Source organism: Babylonia areolata, chromosome 14 (assembly GCF_041734735.1).
Source record: "Babylonia areolata isolate BAREFJ2019XMU chromosome 14, ASM4173473v1, whole genome shotgun sequence".
Taxonomy (NCBI): Eukaryota; Metazoa; Mollusca; class Gastropoda; order Neogastropoda; family Buccinidae; genus Babylonia; species Babylonia areolata.
Window position 1 is genome coordinate 27705376 of NC_134889.1, and position 20000 is coordinate 27725375.

At 42.5% G+C, this 20000-nt stretch overlaps 1 protein-coding gene across 1 annotated transcript in view; it reads right to left on the reverse strand.

The window, feature by feature from the left end:
• The window catches only part of LOC143289569 (aromatic-L-amino-acid decarboxylase-like), a 51613-nt gene that overhangs the window by 22957 nt on the left and 8656 nt on the right, over positions 1 to 20000 (reverse strand). The window lies entirely within an intron of this gene.

Here is a 20000-nt window from a genome sequence, read left to right on the forward strand (position 1 = left end):
ACAGTGTACCGCCATAGGCGACTTTCGTTGACTAGACAGTGCACCGCCACAGGCGACTTTCGTTGACTAGACAGTGCACCGCCACAGGCGACTTTCGTTGACTAGACAGTGCACCGCCATAGGCGACTTTCGTTGACTAGACAGTGCACTGCCACAGGCGACTTTAGTCGACTAGACAGTGCACCGCCATAGGCGTCTTTAGTCGACAAGAATGTGCACAGGTATAGGCGACTTAAGTCGACATCAAGGGTCATTAACAAGACCATTTTTTCACATTGTAACAAAGCTTGACGGCCGCAGCCAGCTTTTCCCACCAACAGAATAATGACTAACCTTTGCTCCCTGACTCAGTTTGAAGTGAACCAGTCCACTGTGAACTGAAGCCTGCAACTGACAGCATCGTATCTAGAGTGTTTGGCGCTAAGGGAGTGTTTTTCACACAGAAACCTGGCGGTGGTTAAGTAATGAAATGTTAACAATAACAATAACAACAAGAAAGGCAAGGCCTTCAAGACTCACTTGTGATACACTTTTTAAAAAATCCAAGTTTTTATGTATTGGGTATAATGCATTTACTGTTATATTTATATTTTTTGTATTCTCTAAACTTTGCACTTTGATCTGATATTCGACCCAACAAAGGATATGTCATTATTATCATTTTTTGTTCAAACAGGAGCTTCTTTTGCTAAGCATGGAAGTTTTATTTATTGCAAACGTTTTGGTGTAGGTAGCAGAAGAAGGGAAATTACTCTGCTGGGGAACTTAGTTTGCTTTAAACTGATCTTTCTCATCTTAAACATTACATTTTGAAATTATACTAAATACATAAAAAGCTTGGATTTTTTTTAAAAAGTGCATCACAAGTGAGTCTTGAAGGTCTTGCCTCTCTTGTTTCAAAATGTAATGTTTAAGATGATAAAGATCAGTTTAAAGCAAATTAACTCCACTAGCATTACAGAGTAATTTCCCCTTTTTAGTATCTGCACAAAACGTTTGCAAAATAAATAAAACTTCCATGCTTAGCAAAAGAAGTTCCTGTTTGAACAAAAAATGATAATAATGACTGCTCTAGCTGTTGGGTCGAATATCAGATCAAAGTGTCAAGTTTAGAGAATACAAAAAATATAAATATAACAGTAAATGCAGTTTGCATATAATTAGGCTTCATTCTTTATTTTTTTGTGCCAATCCCAGAAGCGCAATATTACTTTAAACAAGATGACTGGAAAGAACTGGATTTTTCCTATTTTTATTCCAAATTTGGTGTCAACTGACAAAGTAGTTGCAGAGAAAATGTCAATGTTAAAGTTTACCACAGACACACAGACACACAGCCACACACACACACACACACACACACACACACACACACACACACACACACACAGACAACCGAACACCGGGTTAAAACATAGACTCACTTTGTTTACACAAGTGAGTCAAAAATCTTAAATTAACCCATTCAACCCAAGTGAAACTAACAGCCTTGGAAGGCTTCCACACCATATTTATGTGGGGAAAAAACGCAGAAAATTTACTGTCTTTCTTCCTTCTACTTCTTCTTCGTTCGTGGGCTGCTGCAACTCCCACGTTCACTCGTGTGAACACGAGAGGGTTTTTTCGTGCATTAACGGTTTTTTTTACCCTGCTATGTAGGCAGCCATACTCCGTTTTCGGGGGCGTGCATGCTGGGTATCTTGTTTCCATAATCCACCGAACGCCGACATGGATTATAGGACTTTAACGTGTGTATTTGATCTTCTGCTTGCGTATACACACGATGGGAGATCGGAAAAATATCCACCCTTTGCCCATCAGGCGCCGTTACCGAGATCTGGGGATCCCGAGTTCGAATCTCGATAACGACGCCTTTACGGTAAGTAGTGGAGGTTTTTTTTTTCCGATCTCCCAGGTCAATATACTGTGCAGACCTGCTTGTGCCTGAGCCCCCTTAATACGTGTGTACACGCAAGCAGATGATCAAATACACACGTTAAAGATCCTGTAATCCATGTCAGCGTTCGGTGGGTTATGGAAACAAAAACATATCCAGAATGCGCACCCCCGAAAACGGAGTATGGCTGCCTACATGGCGGGGTTAAAAACAGTCACACACGTAAAAACACACTCGTGTTCATGCGAGTGAACGTGGGAGTTGCAGCCCACAAACGAAGAAGAAGAGATGAGAAGAGACTCTGACTGTTCAACAGAACACATCACTGCAATACATGGAAAAAAAAAAAAAAAAAAAAAAAAGCATCAACAAGCTCAAAGCTTATATACTGTGTTCATACCTTGCACTTCATGACGGTTGATGAACCATAATTATCATTAACATCAAATAACTCATCCGTAAACAGCAAAAACAAATGAAAAAATAAAACAAACGAATAAACAAATAAGTAAGATAATGCTACTATGATAATATAAGCGTGAAATTAAAATTACTGTATCCACAGGTTTCACCTGATGAAAGACAAACAGCCCCTGAAAAAAATCTGTTTCAGCAACAACAGAAAAGAACCGTGCACTTTATTCAGTGGTTTAACTCTCTCTATACGAACGGCGAAAGAGACGACGTTAACAGCGTTTCACCCCAATTACCATCATCAAAATATTGCAAGCGGAAGGCTCTTATACTGAAGACGTGAATGTTGACAAAGAATACCACAATTCTGACGACGGAAGCTAAAGGTTGGGTCATTCAGACACCCACTGGACATCCGAGGGGTCTGTGTAGAGGAGAAGAGAGGACTGGCCGTACTGAGTGAGTTAATACACGATCACTGTTAGGTTTTCATTGAAAAAAAACCCCAAAAAACCCAACAAACCCAACAAAAAACAACAACGGAAGCGTACGTGCAAACCAAGCATCTGTGGTTGTGAGTGACGTTCATGATCAAATTGGCTGCAATCAGTGAACCACTGCATGCTGAGAAATCAGCATCATTTCAACATGCCACATGTCATGCAAGAAAACTGTGTCTTTTCTCCACTGGTCCCTAACTCTTTGTGAACTCTGTAGATCGCTGAATATTATGTCATGTGTGCTCTGGGTGTGTTAAGTGCTGTGCTCGTGTTGTTATCAACGTATGATTATGCCCTTGCTTGATCTCTCTCTCTCTCTCTCTCTCTCTACCTGCCCCCCCCCCCTCCCCCCAACCCTTCCAACTCCTCTCTCTTTGTCTATCTCCCTCTCTCTCTTTCCCCCTCTCTCTTTCCCCCCTCTCTCTCTTTCTCTCTCCTCTGTCCGTCCCCCCCTCTCCCCTCTCTCTCATTCCCCCTCTCTCTTTCTCCCCTCTCTCCCCCCTCTCTTTCCCCCCCTCTCTCCCTCTCTCTCTCTTTCCCCCTCTCTCTCCCCCCTCTCTCTTTCCCCCTCTCTCTCGCCCCCCTTTCTCTCCCCCCCCTCTCTTCCTCCCCCCTCTCCCCCTCTCTCTCTCTTCCCGCCCCCCTCTCTTCCCCTGCTCTCTCTCCCACTCTTTCTCCTTCTCTCTTTTCTCTCCCTCTTCCCCTCTCCTACCCCCTCTTCCCCTCTTTCTCTATCCCTCTCTTTCCTCAGCCCTTCCTCTTTCTCTATCCCCCCCCCCCCTCTCTCTCTCTGCCTTCTCTCCGCTTCCCCTCAGTCACACCCCCTCTCTCTCTCTCTCTGTGACATAGACATATGGGGCTGTGGCCTTCCACTGAATAGACCATCACAGTCTCAGTATCTGACATTGGATAACACAAGAGCACACCAACACCGTCTCTTCTCGTCATTATACCCCTCACCCACACACCCCTACCCCTCAGTTCCTCCGCCCCCACCCCTCCAAACACACAGACCCTCCCTCACCTCCCCCCTCCCCACCCCCACCCCCACCCCCACCCCCACACACATACCCTAACTCTACCTCCCGACATCGCTATCTATCGGACGTCAACGCAATGGAAAACATAGTCTGGGAAGAAGAAAGACCAACAAAGATTTCAGTGCCCGGCACGAATCATTTCCTGCCCCCTTCATTTTCTCCCCCCGGAAATAATTCTGAATAGATGTTGTAATATAATGCAATATATACTGGAATGTGATAGATGTTGTAATATAATGCAATATAGATGTTGTAATATAATGCAATATACTGCAATGTGATAGATGTTGTAATATAATGCAATATACTGCAATGTGATAGATGTTGTAATATAATGCAATATACTGCAATGTGATAGATGTTGTAATGTATTGTGCTAGATGCTGAAATGTAATGCAATGTAAAAAAAAAAAAAAAAAAAAGTGGTATTGTAATGTGATAGATGTTGTAATGTAATGTGATGGATGTGGTAATATAATGCAATATTTTGCACTGTGATAGATGTTGTAATGTAATGTAATGTGATAGATGTAATGTGATGCAATGCAACAGAAGTTGTAATTTGATGTGATAGATGGTGTAATGTAATGTGATAGATGTTGTAATGTAATGTAATGTGATAGATGTTGTAATGTAATGTAATGTAATGTGATAGATGTTGTAATGTAATGCAATGTAACAGAAGTTGTACTGTAATGTGATGGATGTTGTAATGTAATGTGATGGATGTTGTAATATAATGCAACATACTGCAATGTGATAGATGTTGTAATGGAATGTAATGTGATAGATGTTGTAATGTAATGTAATGTAATAGATGTTGTAATGTGATGCAATGTAACAGAAGTTGTAATGTAATGTGATAGATGTTGTAATGTATTGTAATGCAATGTAATGTAATGTTCCTCCTTGTTGTAATGTATTGTAATGCAATGTAATGTAATGTAATGTTCCTCCTTGTCCTTCATCTTGAGCCGTTCAGATAGAGATTGATGAAACTGAGATTTTGACGTTACACCTTTTTTTTGTTTCATAATTGACGCTATGTACTATTTTTTCAGGATATCTGACTGACTTTAAACAAGCCTTAACTGGTAGGTGAAGTTAAATCAGAGTTCTACCCCGTGAGAGTGCGCCGCGAAAGAATTATCGTTTGCGTGTACATGCCAGTTACCTGGGCTAATCAGTTCGTGTCTAATTCGTCTGGACTTCGGTCACTTACTTCACAACTCGCGTCATTTGGCTGATGCGTGTTTAACTGATTGCAGTTTCAAATCCCTGAATGTGATACATGCTGTGTGATACAGTATATAGTATATCGCAGTTCATTATCTGTGTGCATGGATGTGTCTGTTTACCTGTTTTGTTTCCTGGATGCCATGGATATATATATATATATATATATATATATATATATCACTATGTTTACAACAGATGTTATGTGATACCTCTGCCATCGCTGATACAAGATTTTTGCCCTCGTTTGGCGAGGATGGTTACGAGCTTTTGAACATGTCAACCCCTACCAAGGGGTTTTGTGCATCGTGGATTCTTTCCACTAGCTGCGCCAGCTTCTGGCACTGAAGACTGTCGTCCATTTGCGATGGCTGCAGGATTCAAGAACAAAGTAGCCATGAAATTTGTAGCAAGAGTGAAAATAGGCATATCAATTGATAATCCACGAATGCCATGGACAGAAGAGGAAGTGTCTGGGTTTGTTCCAATGTACCTTTTATTTACCTGTGTGCTAGCTGAATCGGTAGCGTAAGCAGCACTGACTTGAAGTTGTGTGAGGAAGTGTCTGGGTTTGTTCCAATGTGTCTTTTATTTACCTGTGTGCTAGCTGAATCGGTAGCGTAAGCAGCACTGACTTGAAGTTGTGTGAGGAAGTGTCTGGGTTTGTTCCAATGTACCTTTTATTTACCTGTGTGCTAGCTGAATCGGTAGCGTAAGCAGCATTGACTTAAAGTTATGTACCTTGTGAATGGAGAGAGTTACCACTCTTTACTATTTGTTCCAATGTACCTTTTATCTACCTGTGTGCTAGTTGAATCGGTAGCGTAAGCAGCACTGACTTGAAGAAGTGTGAGGAAGTGTCTGGATTTGTTCCAATGTGCCTTTTATCTACCTGTGCGCTAGCTGAATCGGTAGCGTAAGCAGCATTGACTTGAAGTTGTGTACCTTGTTAATGGAGAGAGTTACCACTCTTTACTATTTTGTTAATCATTTCATCTCCATGCCTAATTGTTTGTTCTTCTTCAGGGACAGAAATTTACACTCACCGATAACACTTCGGGACCCAACTTTACGCCGTCGTCAGCAAACACAGAAAATGTCTCGCAGGAAAGAAGGAAGGAAGGAAGGAAGGTCCAGATGGAATGACTGACCATAAACCCAGAGTGGTGGGAACAGGGGAAGGAGAGGGGGATTGTAAGTCCAAGATATCTCGCGAATCCCACGATTTCTCTTACTGAGAGGTGTTGTGGGATGTACCGGGATCATGACCAAGTACATGATAACTCACAACACTCACTATTTTACAAATTTAATATAGAATTATATGTATATAATAGATTTTTTTTTAAATACAAGGGTCGTTTACGATAAGACACACTCCACCCCTACCACCTACCATCTACCACCACCACTATCACCACAACCTCCACTTATCTAACTGGGACTCCAGGAGCTGAATTATGCCATCACTCTCAAAGCCCAGTAGAATTTGTGAACAGTAACCACAGCTGCTCTTATATCAAGCTTCTTTTTAAAAAAAAAGAGTTTAGATTCTTTTTAAAGGAAGAAAGATTAGAGTTGACCTTTCAGGTAACCTTATTTTAGCTTCTTCTCCTAGGGAGATACAGAAATAGCATAATAAGTAGTAGGTCGGGGTACGGGGGTGCGTGGAGGGTTGGGGGGGGGGGGGGTAGGGCTGGGGAGGGGGGGGGGCTGTACATGATAACATGCCAGTCAGAAGCGATCTGTATTTTTTTTTAAACCTGAGAGGTTCTGTTCTTGATCGGCAACGTTTGCTTGCGGGCTTTCAAATGTGTGTGTGCGTGTCCGTGCGTGCGTGCATGTGTGTGTGTGCGCGCGCGCGCGCTGGCGCGCTTAAACACACACATACACACTCACACAAAGACACAAACAGAGACACACAGAAAGCGACAGAATCGGCGAGAAAGAGAATAAGAGAGACAGACAGACAGGGAAAGAGAGAGAGAGAGAAAGAGAGAGAGAGGCACAGAGAAAACATGGACAAAACCAAAGTGAATAATAAAAATCACACCCTTGGATCAAATCCATCGCAGAAGCGACATCCCCGAAAACGGAGTATGGCTGCCCACATGGCTGGATAAAAACGGTCATTCATACATACGAGTGAACGTGAGAGAAGGAGGAGGAGGAGGAGGAGGAGAAGAACAAGAACAAGAACAAGAAGAACAACAACAAGAAGAACAACAACAAGAGCAAGAGCAAGAACAAGAACGAGAAGAAGGAAAAATAGAATATTCATCAACATCCTTTTTTTTTTTTCTCCACCGATAAACTTACCAGAAAAGGCTTTTTTTGTTGTTGTTGGCAGGGATAGGGGGTGGGGGGTAGTTTTGGAGGGGGCCGGGGGTGTAGGGGGGGGGGGGGTATTTGAAGTGCGGGACACCGGGAGTCTCACTGGCGTAACCTTACTGGCGGAGATTTCAGAATCTCTTGCTCCCCTCCCCACCACCCTAAGACAGCAATTACCGGATGCAAATCGCAAACGAATAGCCGAATAGCCAGGGCTTGCTTTGGGAGTCCCTCCCTGATCACCCACCAGTCGGCCGGTCCGTGTAGAGGAATATCGATCACTTCGGTGTGTAGCAAGTGGATAGGAGGGAGGGAGGGAAGGAGAGAGGGGGGGGGGGGGGCAGGGGAGGGAGGTAGGGTGTAGGGAAGAGAAGGGAGAGAGGAAGCGAGAAAGACTTGGTGGGGGAAGGGGGGTGGAGGGGGGGGGGGGTCGGGGTGGGGGTGGGGGGGTGGGGGGTTAAAAACGGTCACACACGTAAAACCCCACTCGTTTTACATGTATACGAGTGGACGTGGGAGTTGCAGCCCACGACACGAACGAAGAAGAAGAAGAAGAGGGGGAAGGGAGAGAGAGGGGAGAGGGGGGGGAAGGAGAGAGAGAGAGGGAGAAGAGAGAAGGAGAAAAAGAGAGAGAGGGAGATGGAGAAAGAGAAAGGGAGAGAGAGTGGGAGAGACGGAGAGGGGAGAAGAGAGAGAGAGGGGGAGAGAGAGAGGGGGAGAGAGAGAGAGAGAGAGAGAGAGAGAGAGAACTTCAAAACACGATAACATAACAAATTAAACGAGTACAAGACACAGAAAGCAACAGAGACTCGTTCATATTATGCATCCTTTCTCGCAATTTTTCCGACCCCAAAGAGAGAGAGAGGAGAGAGAGAGAGAGATTCAAGATTCAAGATGGTTTATTCAATTAAGGCCATAGCCCCATATGAACAGGGGGTAATAACAGTTTTACATGTGTCATTGCAATTGGTAATATAAACAATACAACGTCATTCACAACAAACTATCAGTGAATCTAAGAAATGAATGTCTCTCATAACTGCAGTGCTTTACAAAGATACATAGCAAAACTACGTATGATGTTTTCATCGTTATATGCCATTAATAAATATAACCGAAACAAGCATGGATATTTATAATATTTTGGGGGAATAAATTGGATTCGTAAGTCAGTCAACACAGGGCATTTTAAAACAAAGTGACTTCATCCTCTCTTGATTCTTTGCACAATGGGCACAATTGTTCAGAATGACATGTTGCTTTGTAACGATATCTGTGTGTGTTTACTTCAGAGATCCAAATCTAAATCTGGTCAATGTAAATCTGAGGCGTCTGTTAAAATCAAACAAAAGGTATCGCTTTACTGTATGATCAGAGGTAAAATTTCGATAAATTTCAAATCTTTCACTCGTTTGAATATGGTTTTCCCACTCCTGCCACCTACAGTCTATCAATCGTTGACGAAGAATTTGCACAAATCTAATTTCATCCCCTACTCTTTGATATTCCCATACATACCCAAAACCAAGTTCACGTAAACACATTCATACATTCGATGCCCAGTTTGTTTTGCCTCTTAAGTCTAAATCATGTAGCACATTGTAAGATTTACTTGGCAGTCGAGTATTATTCATTTCTAATAACTTTAACCAGTAACGAATGCATCTAATAGCAGAGTTAATACAGATTGGGTGCCTATTAGTTTTTTCCATATACTAAATCATTGGGTGTTCTCACTTCAACCCCTACAATTTTTTTAAGCCCAAATAAATGAACAGACTCACAATGCATAACCGATTTTCTATCTAACCCCCACAATTCTGAACCATATAGCACATTAGGTTGTATCTGAATATCAAATAATTTCAGAAATATCTTCAAAGAATTATTATTCAACAAACGAAGTTTCTTCATAATGTGTAACAACGCATTCTTCCCTCTGCTAGATAAATCCTTACATGCAGCTACAAAACTCAAACGTGTAGAGAAGAATATTCCAAGATATTTATAGACATTAACGACAGGCATAACAACACCATCATAAACCCATCTTTCCCTCGCTGCCAGATAACCCCCTTTTCTAAAGACAATTATTTTACTCTTATCCAAATTAACCCGTAAATGTAACTGATTGGCTGAATTTTTCAGATTATTCAACTGTATCTGAAGACCAACAACTGTCTCAGAGAGTAAAACTATATCATCAGCGAGTAGTAAAATAAATAATTCCATAATATCACTTGTGAATCTAGCACCGTGCCTTCCCTTATCTATTATTTCTATCGCTAATTCATTTATAAATAAAGAAAACAAAATAGGACTACAAACATCTCCCTGTTTAACTCCTCTAGTACAACATATATAATTCGTAAGCTTATCACCACATCTAACTCTTGTTTTAACAACACTATACGTACTCCTAATGCAATTGAAGAGTTTTCCACTTACTCCATTTTTAATCAGAATGGGCCATAATAAATTTCGGTTTATGGAATCACATGCCTTTTCAAAATCGATGAATGCCACATACAGTTTACGGTTAAAAGAGTAAACATATGATCAGTTGTTGAGTAACCTCGTCTAAACCCAGCTTGATGTTCTCCAGTTATATAATTATATTCTACATATTCTTGAATCCTTTGGTTAATGATAGTGCTATAGACTTTGCTACTGAGAGAGAGAGAGAGAGGGAGAGAGAGAGAGAGAGAGAGAGAGGGAGAGAGAGAGAGAGAGAGAGAGAGAGAGGGGGGGAGGCACACAGACAGACAGATATTTGACAATTTAATGTCTCTGACCTTGATGTCCTTATATATGACATGGGTGAATGCGTCAACACATTTTCATTGCATTATAAAATATCAGAATGAACGAATGAATATGGTGAAAGCAAATATTGAAACAAAACAAAGCTCTTTCCTTGAAGAAAACTGGTAGCAACCAACAGGCCGCCCAACACATAATAATAACAATAATAATAATAATAATACAGACAGACAGAGGTGGTAGAGAGGAGTGTGGGAGGGGAAAAGGGGTAGTGAAGAGAAGGGAGACAGACAGACAGACAGAGACAGAGCAGAGACAGAGACAAGAGAGACAAAGTGAGAGAGACAGGAACAGAGATAAAGTGAGCGACCACAGGACATGGTGCCCCGCCCCTCCACCCCCTCCACACACACATACACATAGACACACACACACACACACACACACACACACACACACACACACACACACACACACACACACAGACACACACACACACAGATACACACACACACACACACACTCACACACACGCATCCCCATTACACACAAACACACACACACACACACACACACACACACACACACACACACACACACACTCACACACGATTCCCATTCCACACACACACACACACACACACACACACACACACACATACGCAACACACACACACACACACACACACACACACACACACACACACACACACACACACACACACACACACACACACACACTCACTCACACACGATTCCCATTCCACACACACACACACATCCCCATTCCACACACACACACACACACACACACACACACACACATACACACACACACACGATCGCGCGCATTCATCCGTTCCCAACAATATTGACGCTCTCACACATAGCAGCAGGACAAAACAAACCAATCACAAATCACGAACGATCAGACACGTGACAAAAGACTTTTGGTGTTCGCCTAAGTGACAAATCGTGTTAGTAGCTCGTGTGTAAATCTGTCCCCGTGGTTTGAGAGAGAGAATGAGAGGGGGAGAGAGAGAGGGGGTGGAGGTCCGGGGGTGGGGGGGTGGGGAGAGAGAAAGATGGAGAGAGAGAGAGAGAGTCGCATGTGAGCTCAAAGAGACACTCAGAATATCAGACAAGAGCTAAAAAGCAATAACAAGTGTATTGTGTATTGTTGGAAACTTTACATTATAATGTATACATTAGCCTTTATTATGGAGAGAGAGAGGGGGGGGGGGAGGGAGGGAGAGAGAGAAAGGGAGAGAGAAATAGAGAGAGAAGACAGAGAGAGAGAGAGTGAGAGAAAGAGAAAGGGGGAGAGAAAGAGAAGAGAGAGAGGAAAGAGAGAGAGGGGGAGAGAAAGGGAGAGATAAAGAGAGAGAGAAGAGAGAGAGAGAAAGAGAGAGGGAGAGAGAAAGGGGGAGAGAAAGAAAGAGGGAGAGAGAGAGAGGGAGAGAGAAAGAGAGAGAGAGAGAGAGAAAGAGAGAAATAGGGAGAGTGAAAGAGAGAGAGAGGGATGAAGGGAGAGAGAGGGGGGAGGGAGGAAGAGAGAGAGGGCGGGAGGGAGGGAGGGAGAGTTACATGTGCACACAAAGAGAGACTCAGAACGTCGGATAATGGGTTATGAATGGGAGCTGGAGTGAAACAAAAACAACAACAAGAGAGGCAAGGCCTTCAAGACTCACTTGTGATACACTTAAAAAAAATCTAATCGTTAAAATGTGTTTTGTATTTGTTATTATAAAGCTTCGCGTTTAAAAAAAGAAAAAAGAAAAAAAGAGGTCCTAACCAGATTCGAACCCCGCGTGTTCGGGTGAGAAGAGAATTTATTCATTACACTATCGTGGCTCCTTAACTGACGTTCTAAAATTTAACATTTGAACATACTTTTTTTAAAGGGCGATAAATCAATTGCGGTATTCGCAGTGAGAACGCTGTTTAACTCTCTCCATACGAACGGCGAAAGAGACGTCGTTAACAGCGTTTCACCCCAATTACCACCATCCAAATATTGCAAGCGGAAGGCTCTTATACTGAAGAGGTGAATATTGACAAAGAATACCACAATTCTGACGATGGAAGCTAAAGGTTGGGTCATTGAGACACCCACTGGACATCCGAGGGGTCTGTGAAGAGGAGAAGAGAGGACTGGCCGTACTGAGTGAGTTAAATCATATTATTCTGGTGTATCTTGGGCATTCAAAAAATCTTTAAGGGCATTAAAAATTCTTTTTAATGGCTATCGCCGCAATCACACTGCAACATTTAGCCGTTTTCACTTGATCTAGATAGATGTACAAGTTTAGAAAACACCCGCCGGGAATGTAGTATGACACGGTCGATTCAATTTCTCTTTTATGTCCATTCTAGTTTTATAGTTTTAAAGTTGATATGAAAATTTAGTATTTTGTCAAACTAATAACATGTAGAGCCAAGTACAAGTACTTCTAAACGTCGTAAGAAGTGAAAAGGACTTCATTTTGAGAAAAGTCAAGACTGGAATTTTTTTCGTTTCATCGTGATCAGTTCAAGGGTATTATCTCGCATGGTTTACAATTTTTAACTGTGAATTCCGACTGATTCTGTGGATATTTTTATGGCAGTTTGGGGCATAATACAGTAAGTGATGAGGCGTTCACAAATCTTTCTCTGATTAAATATTTAACGGTCTCCTTCTCCAACTTTCCATCACATGTTATCGTGTATTGTCCATTGAATATAGGATTGAACGGTCAGGTCAGCAACTTGAAACAAAATGGCGTCGTTCGCGTTCGCGAAGAATATGAGCACGCACTTTGAATGTGTATAAATATGTGTACGCAATTGATTTTTGCCCATGACCTTCAGGGCTCAGCCAACAGATCTGTAAAGTCCATTCGTCGAATTGATTTTAGTATTTTCCGAAAAAGACCACTTGGGCGAATGAACATAGTGAAAGCCCTGTACACTGAGAGTAAAACACACAAGCTTTTAATGTATTGAGTATAATTTCAAAATATAATGTTTAAGATGAGAAAGATCTGTTTAAAGCAAATTAAGTCCCCTAGAATTAATTACAGAGTAATTTCCCGTTTTTGCCATCTGCACCAAAACGTTTGCAAAATAAATAAAACTTCCATGCTTAGCAAAAAAAGTTCCTGTTTGAACAAAAAATGATAATGACTGCTCTTGTTGTTGGTTCAGAATATCAGATCAAAGTGCCAAGTTTAGAGAATACAAAAAATATAAATATAACAGTAAATGCAGTTTGCATATAATTAGGCTTCATTTTTGTTGTTGTTGTTTTTGTGCCCATCCCAGAGGCAATATTGTTTAAAACAAGATGACTGGAAAGAACTGAATTTTTCCTATTTTTATGCCTAATTTGGTGTCAAGTGACAAAGTATTTGCAGAGAAAATGTTAATGTTAAAGTTTACCACGGACACACAGACAGACACACACACAGACACACACACACACACACACACACACACACACACACACACACACAGTCAACCGAACACCGGGTTAAAACATAGACTCACTTTGTTCACACAAGTGAGTCAAAAAAACCCACACACAAAACTGATGTGTTGCTGAATACTGTTTAATGTGTGTATATTAGCCTTTATGGAGAGAGGGAGAGAGAGAGAAAGAGAGAGAGAGAGGAGGGGGGGAGAGGGAGAGAGGAAGTCGCAGTATTCAGAGAGAGGGAGAGAGAGAGGGAGGGAGGGAGACAGACAGAGGGAGAGAGACAGGGGGGGAGGGAGGGAGACAGAGCGAGAGGGAGAGGAAGAGAGAGAGGGAGGGATGGAGAGGGAGAGAGAGGGAGGGAGAGAGAGAGAGGGGGGAGAGAGAGACAGGGAGAAAGAGGGAGAGAGAGAGAGGGGGGAGAGAGAGAGGGAGGGAGGGAGAGGGGGGGGAGAGTGGGAGGGAGAGGGAGGGAGACAGAGCGAGAGGGAGAGGGGGAGAGAGAGAGGGAGAGGGGGAGAGAGAGAGAGAGAGGAAGGGAGAGAGAGAGGGAGGGAGAGAGAGAGAGAGAGAGGAAGGGAGAGAGAGAGAGGGAGGGAGAGGGGGAGAGAGAGAGAGGGGGGGGGAGTTACATGTGCACACAAAGAGAGACTCAGAACGTGGGATAATGAGTCATGAATGAAAGCTGGAGTGAAACAAACAACAACAACAACAAAACAGAAAAAAAAAACCTGATGTGTTGCTGAATACTATTTAATGTTGTGTGTATATTAGCCTTTATGGAGAGAGAGAGAAGGGGGAGGAGAGGGAGAGAGGATGAGAGAGAGAGAGAGAGAGAGAGAGAGGAAGTCGCAGTATTCAGAGAGAGGGGAAGAGAGAGAGGGGAAGAGAGAGAGGGAGGGAGAGAGAGAGACAGAGGGAGAGAGAGGGAGGGAAGGAGACAGAGCGAGAGGGAGAGGGAGAGAGACAGAGGGAGAGAGAGGGAGGGAGGGGTGGAAGAGGGAGAGGCGAGAGGGAGAGAGAGGGAGGGAGAGAGAGAGAGAGAGAGAGTGAGGGAGAGGGAGAGAGAGAGAAAGGTAGAGGGAGGGAGGGAGGGAGGGAGAGAGAGAGAGAGGGGGGGAGAAGGAGGGAGAGTTGCATGTGCACACAAAGAGAGACTCAGAACGTAGGACAATGAGTTAATGAATGACAGTTAGAGTGAAACAAAAACAACACACACACACACACACACACACACACACACACACACACACACTCACACAGCTATATGATGTGTTGCAAAATAGTATCTAATGTTGTGTGTATATTAGCCTTTATGGAACGCAAGAATTTTATTGTATATGCTATATGTCCCGTAACAACTGATCGTGCGGACAATGTTACAGTGAACCGTTTGTTATGCAATGAACACAATCAACAATCAGCCTTTGTGGAGAGAGAAAGAGGGGGTGGGGGGGAGAGGGAGAGAGAGAGAGAGAGAGAGAGAATAGGAAGAGAGAGAGAGAGAGGGTGGTTGAGAGTGAGAGAGTAAGTCGCATGAGTACACAAAGGGAGACTCAGAAGGTCAGTTAATGAGTAAATCGATGAGAGCTTGAGATAAAAAAACAACAACAAAAAAACAAAACAAAAAACAAACAAAAAAACTGTATGATGTGTTGTTGAATACTTTCCATTGTTCGGATTCCCAGCTTTTCTCCCTTATCATTTATTTAGTTTGGTTGTTGTTGTTGTTGTTGTTGTTGTTGTTGTTTTATCCCGATTCATTCATCTTTGCCAAGTTATTTTGAAATAACCTGAATTGTTTAATTTTTATCTGCACGTGTTGTTGTTTTTTCTTCGCTATCCTGTCGTTCGAATATAGATTTGGTCAAACTCTAAAACCCACCATTATTTGTGGATGAATCATAAACAGATAAACCAACCCCTCGTTGTCTAAAGAAGTATGCACGAGGCTTCTTAAAAACACCTGTGCTTTCCAAATAGCTATGATGAACGATTTTTTGTTTGTGTGTTTGTTTGTTATTTTTTAAACACCTGTGCTTTTCAGACGGAGCAAGTCTGGATGACTGTGAAGTGTGTGGGTCTGTAATTGTTTTCTGAGTTTCTATTTTGGTATAATTATCTTATTAGTGTTTATATATATATATATATATATATATATATAGAGAGAGAGAGAGAGAGAGAGAGAGAGAGCTCAGAAATGTTTTTATTGTAGAAGGCCTATCTGACCCATTACAATGTTGAGCACACACACACACACACACACACACACACACACACACACACACACACACGTGCGCGCGCGCACGAGAGAGAGAGAGAGAGAGAGAGAGAGAGAGAGAGAGAGAGAGAGAGAATTCGCTTTTTTTGTTTGTGTCAGGTCTGCTCCTGAATACCTGGTTCTCTCTGTTCTCTGTCTGTCTGTCTGTCTGTCTGTCTTTCTCTGTCTCTAGATCTCTCTCCTTCCTTCCACGTGTGTTTTAGATACAGTAACCTAAGTGATAAGAATCACACTGGTCTTTTGTGTAATAAGAGCGTTGATTATTACTCTGATTATTCACATAATTGTATGTAAACGGGAAGACTAGGACCACGCAAGGATACGTCATAATCATTCAAGGATACGTCACTGAATTTTTTTCCTCCAACACTGCAAGTGTCCGTATCCCTCAATCCTGATTGATACTATATATATATATATATATATATATATATATATATATATATATATATATATATATGTATGATAGTCAGTCGTGTCCGACTATGACCATCAGAACAGCAGAGGAGGCAACTGCTGTTCCGACTATTTGGACTAGAATTTGATTATAGTGGAGAGCGTCTTCCCCACTCTCTTATAGTGGAGAGCGTCTTCCCCACTCTCTCGGCCAAGAGGGTTTTAGGACAGGCGGCGTTGGGATGGTTCCCAAAGGCCAACTAGCCCACAGGGCTGCAGCACTAAGAGCCAGTGCAATTTTGGCTCCAAGTTTGAGAGTCATAGTCCTTCAAAAAAACAACTAAGCTGTAAATGATTTCCCATTGACTGGAGAAACCATCGATCATACAACTTTCACTTTGTCTGGTTGATACAAGGATGTGTTAAAGGACTTTGCCTGGTTGATACAAGGATGTGTTAAAGGACTTTGCCTGGTTGATACAAGGATGTGTTAAAGGACTTTGCCTGGTTGATACAAGGGTGTGTTAAAGGGCTTTGCCTGGCTGATACAAGGATGTGTTAAAGGACTTTGCCTGGTTGATGCAAGGATGTGTTAAAGGACTCTGCCTGGTTGATACAAGGATGTGTTAAAGGACTTTGCCTGGTTGATACAAGGATGTGTTAAAGGACTTTGCCTGGTTGATACAAGGATGTGTTAAAGGACTTTGCCTGGTTGATACAAGGATGTGTTAAAGGACTTTGCCTGGTTGATACAAGGATGTGTTAAAGGACTTTGCCTGGTTGATACAAGGATGTGTTAAAGGACTTTGCCTGGTTGATACAAGGATGTGTTAAAGGACTTTGCCTGGTTGATACAAGGATGTGTTAAAGGAAGCATGAAGTAGGGGTATACATCACCGTCATGAAGCCTGACGCAGAAATAGTTATCTATAACTTCATCAGTGTCATAATTATCTTTGATGATCATCCCACACACACACACACACACACACACACACACACACACACACACACACAAATATATATATATATATATATATGTGATATGTGTGTGTGTGTGTGTGTGTGAATATATATAATTATATATATGTATATATATATATATATATAGAGAGAGAGAGAGAGAGAGAGAGAGAGAGAGAGAGAGAGAGAGAGAGAGAGAGAGAGAGAGATATTCAAAAACTTTATTACTCAAGGATAAAGATTTTAGGCATTGCCTAGTCTTCCAATCTGTCCTTGTGACAACAAAAACAGTAACGATAAGACACAACAATAATAACAATAGTAAATACTACCACTACCACTACTACTACTACTACTACTACTACTACTACTACTACTGCTACTACTACTAATAATAATAATGATTATAATACTAATCAACGGACCATCATCATCATAAAAAATATAATGAAGGGAACACTGTCACACACTCACACCCACCCAATCACACACATATGCACACACTCATCCCCAAACACACACACCCTTATGCATATACATATTTGCACATATACCCACATGCATGCATATGTCTACATGTACATACAGATATGTATGCATACGTATACATAAACATAATTAGGTATCAAATCATATTGTAGTACATTACAAATCATATTGTAGTACAATAGCAATTATTGAACAAAAAGAAAGGGAAAAAAAATCAAGAAGTAAAGGGGTTATTAAGACGGTCAAATTAATCACCACACAGAATACAGGAAAGAGGCACGACTGAAATGAAAATATATAAACAGAGCAGAGAAATATAGTTATATCACTGTACATATACAACAGTGATGAGAAACCTGACGCTGATGTGGCAGGCAATAACATCCAATCAATAGCTTGCATGTAATACATAAAAAATCACAAAAGGTTGAAAATAAGATGAAACACGTTAGTGTATGTAAAGGAACAGACAGCGCATACATTTCACAAAGGGCATGATGGGTTTAGGCCGGTTATATTTGGTTTGGGGGTCTATTGTTTGTGGAGCAGAAGTTTTCGTACCCTTGATTTGAAGGACGATAATGAATCGCCTGTCTTGACGAATGTAGGAAGAGAGTTCCAAATAGATGGTCCAAAAAATGCAAAGCTAGATTTGTACAAGTCAATGCGCACACGAGGCAGAATATAATTATCTGAATCGTAACGCTCTGTTCCCCTTTGAACAAATTCACTGAGGTACGGTGGTGACATGTGGTTGTGTACTTTGAACATGAGGACCATTCTATTGTATCAAATTGCTTGTACAGTGGTAATATTTCCAGTTTTGTTAATTTCTCATCTGTTGATAGTGAGTGGTCGGGTAGAATAAGTTTAGCTGCTCGTCTATGTAATGAGTTAATTTTTTTGAGCTGGTTGTGACTGGCATTGCTCCAGATTGTAGATGCATAATTGATATGAGAAAGACAATGTGCCCCGAAGAATAATTTTCGGGTTGGAGCACAGAGAGAGAGAGAGAGAGAGAGAGAGAGAGAGAGAGAGGGATGTATGTGTGTGTGTGAATATATATATATATGTGTGTGTGTGTGTGTGTGTGTGTGTGTGTGTGTGTGTGTGTGTGTGTGTGTGTGTGTGTCTGTGTGTGTGTGTGTGTGTGTGAAAAGGTGTGTGTGTGTGTGAGAGAGAGAGAGAGAGAGAGAGAGAGAGTGTTCTATGTTTCATGGGAGTAGAGGATATCTTTAGCGTCCGGAGATACGACTCGTCGGAAACTGAAGAACAATCCACAGAAACATGCTACGAAGTTCTACACTATCTTGTCCACTACTTCTCAACCACCTGTATTTGCGTTCACACCACCACCCCCCACGCCCCCCACCCCACCCCCCCGGCCCCCCATCCGCTCCCTCCAACACCCTTCCCTCCCATACACATCTTCCACCCGACCCCCCGACAACCCCCACCCTTCCACTTGCCCCTTTATTTCGCCGGCTCACACTTGTCGCCCTTACCCTCACCCCTACTCCTAACCCCCCCCCCCTTCCACCTCCCTTTTTCAACGTCGACGACATCAATAGTCGTTCGGCCGATTCCATGTTTGCCAGTCGTCAAGTTGAGTATTGATTATGTGTGCTTGGGGGGTCGGGGGAGGGGGGAGGAGGTTGATGTGGGGGGGGGATTAGGGTGCGGGGGGGGGGGGTGAAGGTCGGTGTGGGTGGTTGGGAGGGGGGGGAGGAGTGAGGGATGTACATCCGTCTGCTGGCGACCTCACCGACTGTGGATCACACACACACACACACACACACACACACACACACACACACACACACACACACACACACACACACACACACACACACACACACACACACACACACACACACACACACACACACACACACACGCACGCACGCACGCACGCACCCGACACACCCATGCACATACACACAATCCTGCACGCCACACACATGCATGCATACACGAACACACTCACTCACGTGCGCGCGTGCATACACGCGTACACCACACATACAAACAGAAACATGCAAATGCAGAGGCACAAGACACACACACACACACACACACACACACACACACACACACACACACACACAGATGGTTTATTCAATTAAGGCCATAGCCCCATATGAAAAAGGGGTGTGTGTGAAATAACAAGAGTTTTACATACGTGTCATTGCAAATGGTAACATAAACAATGCGCACACGCACACACACACAC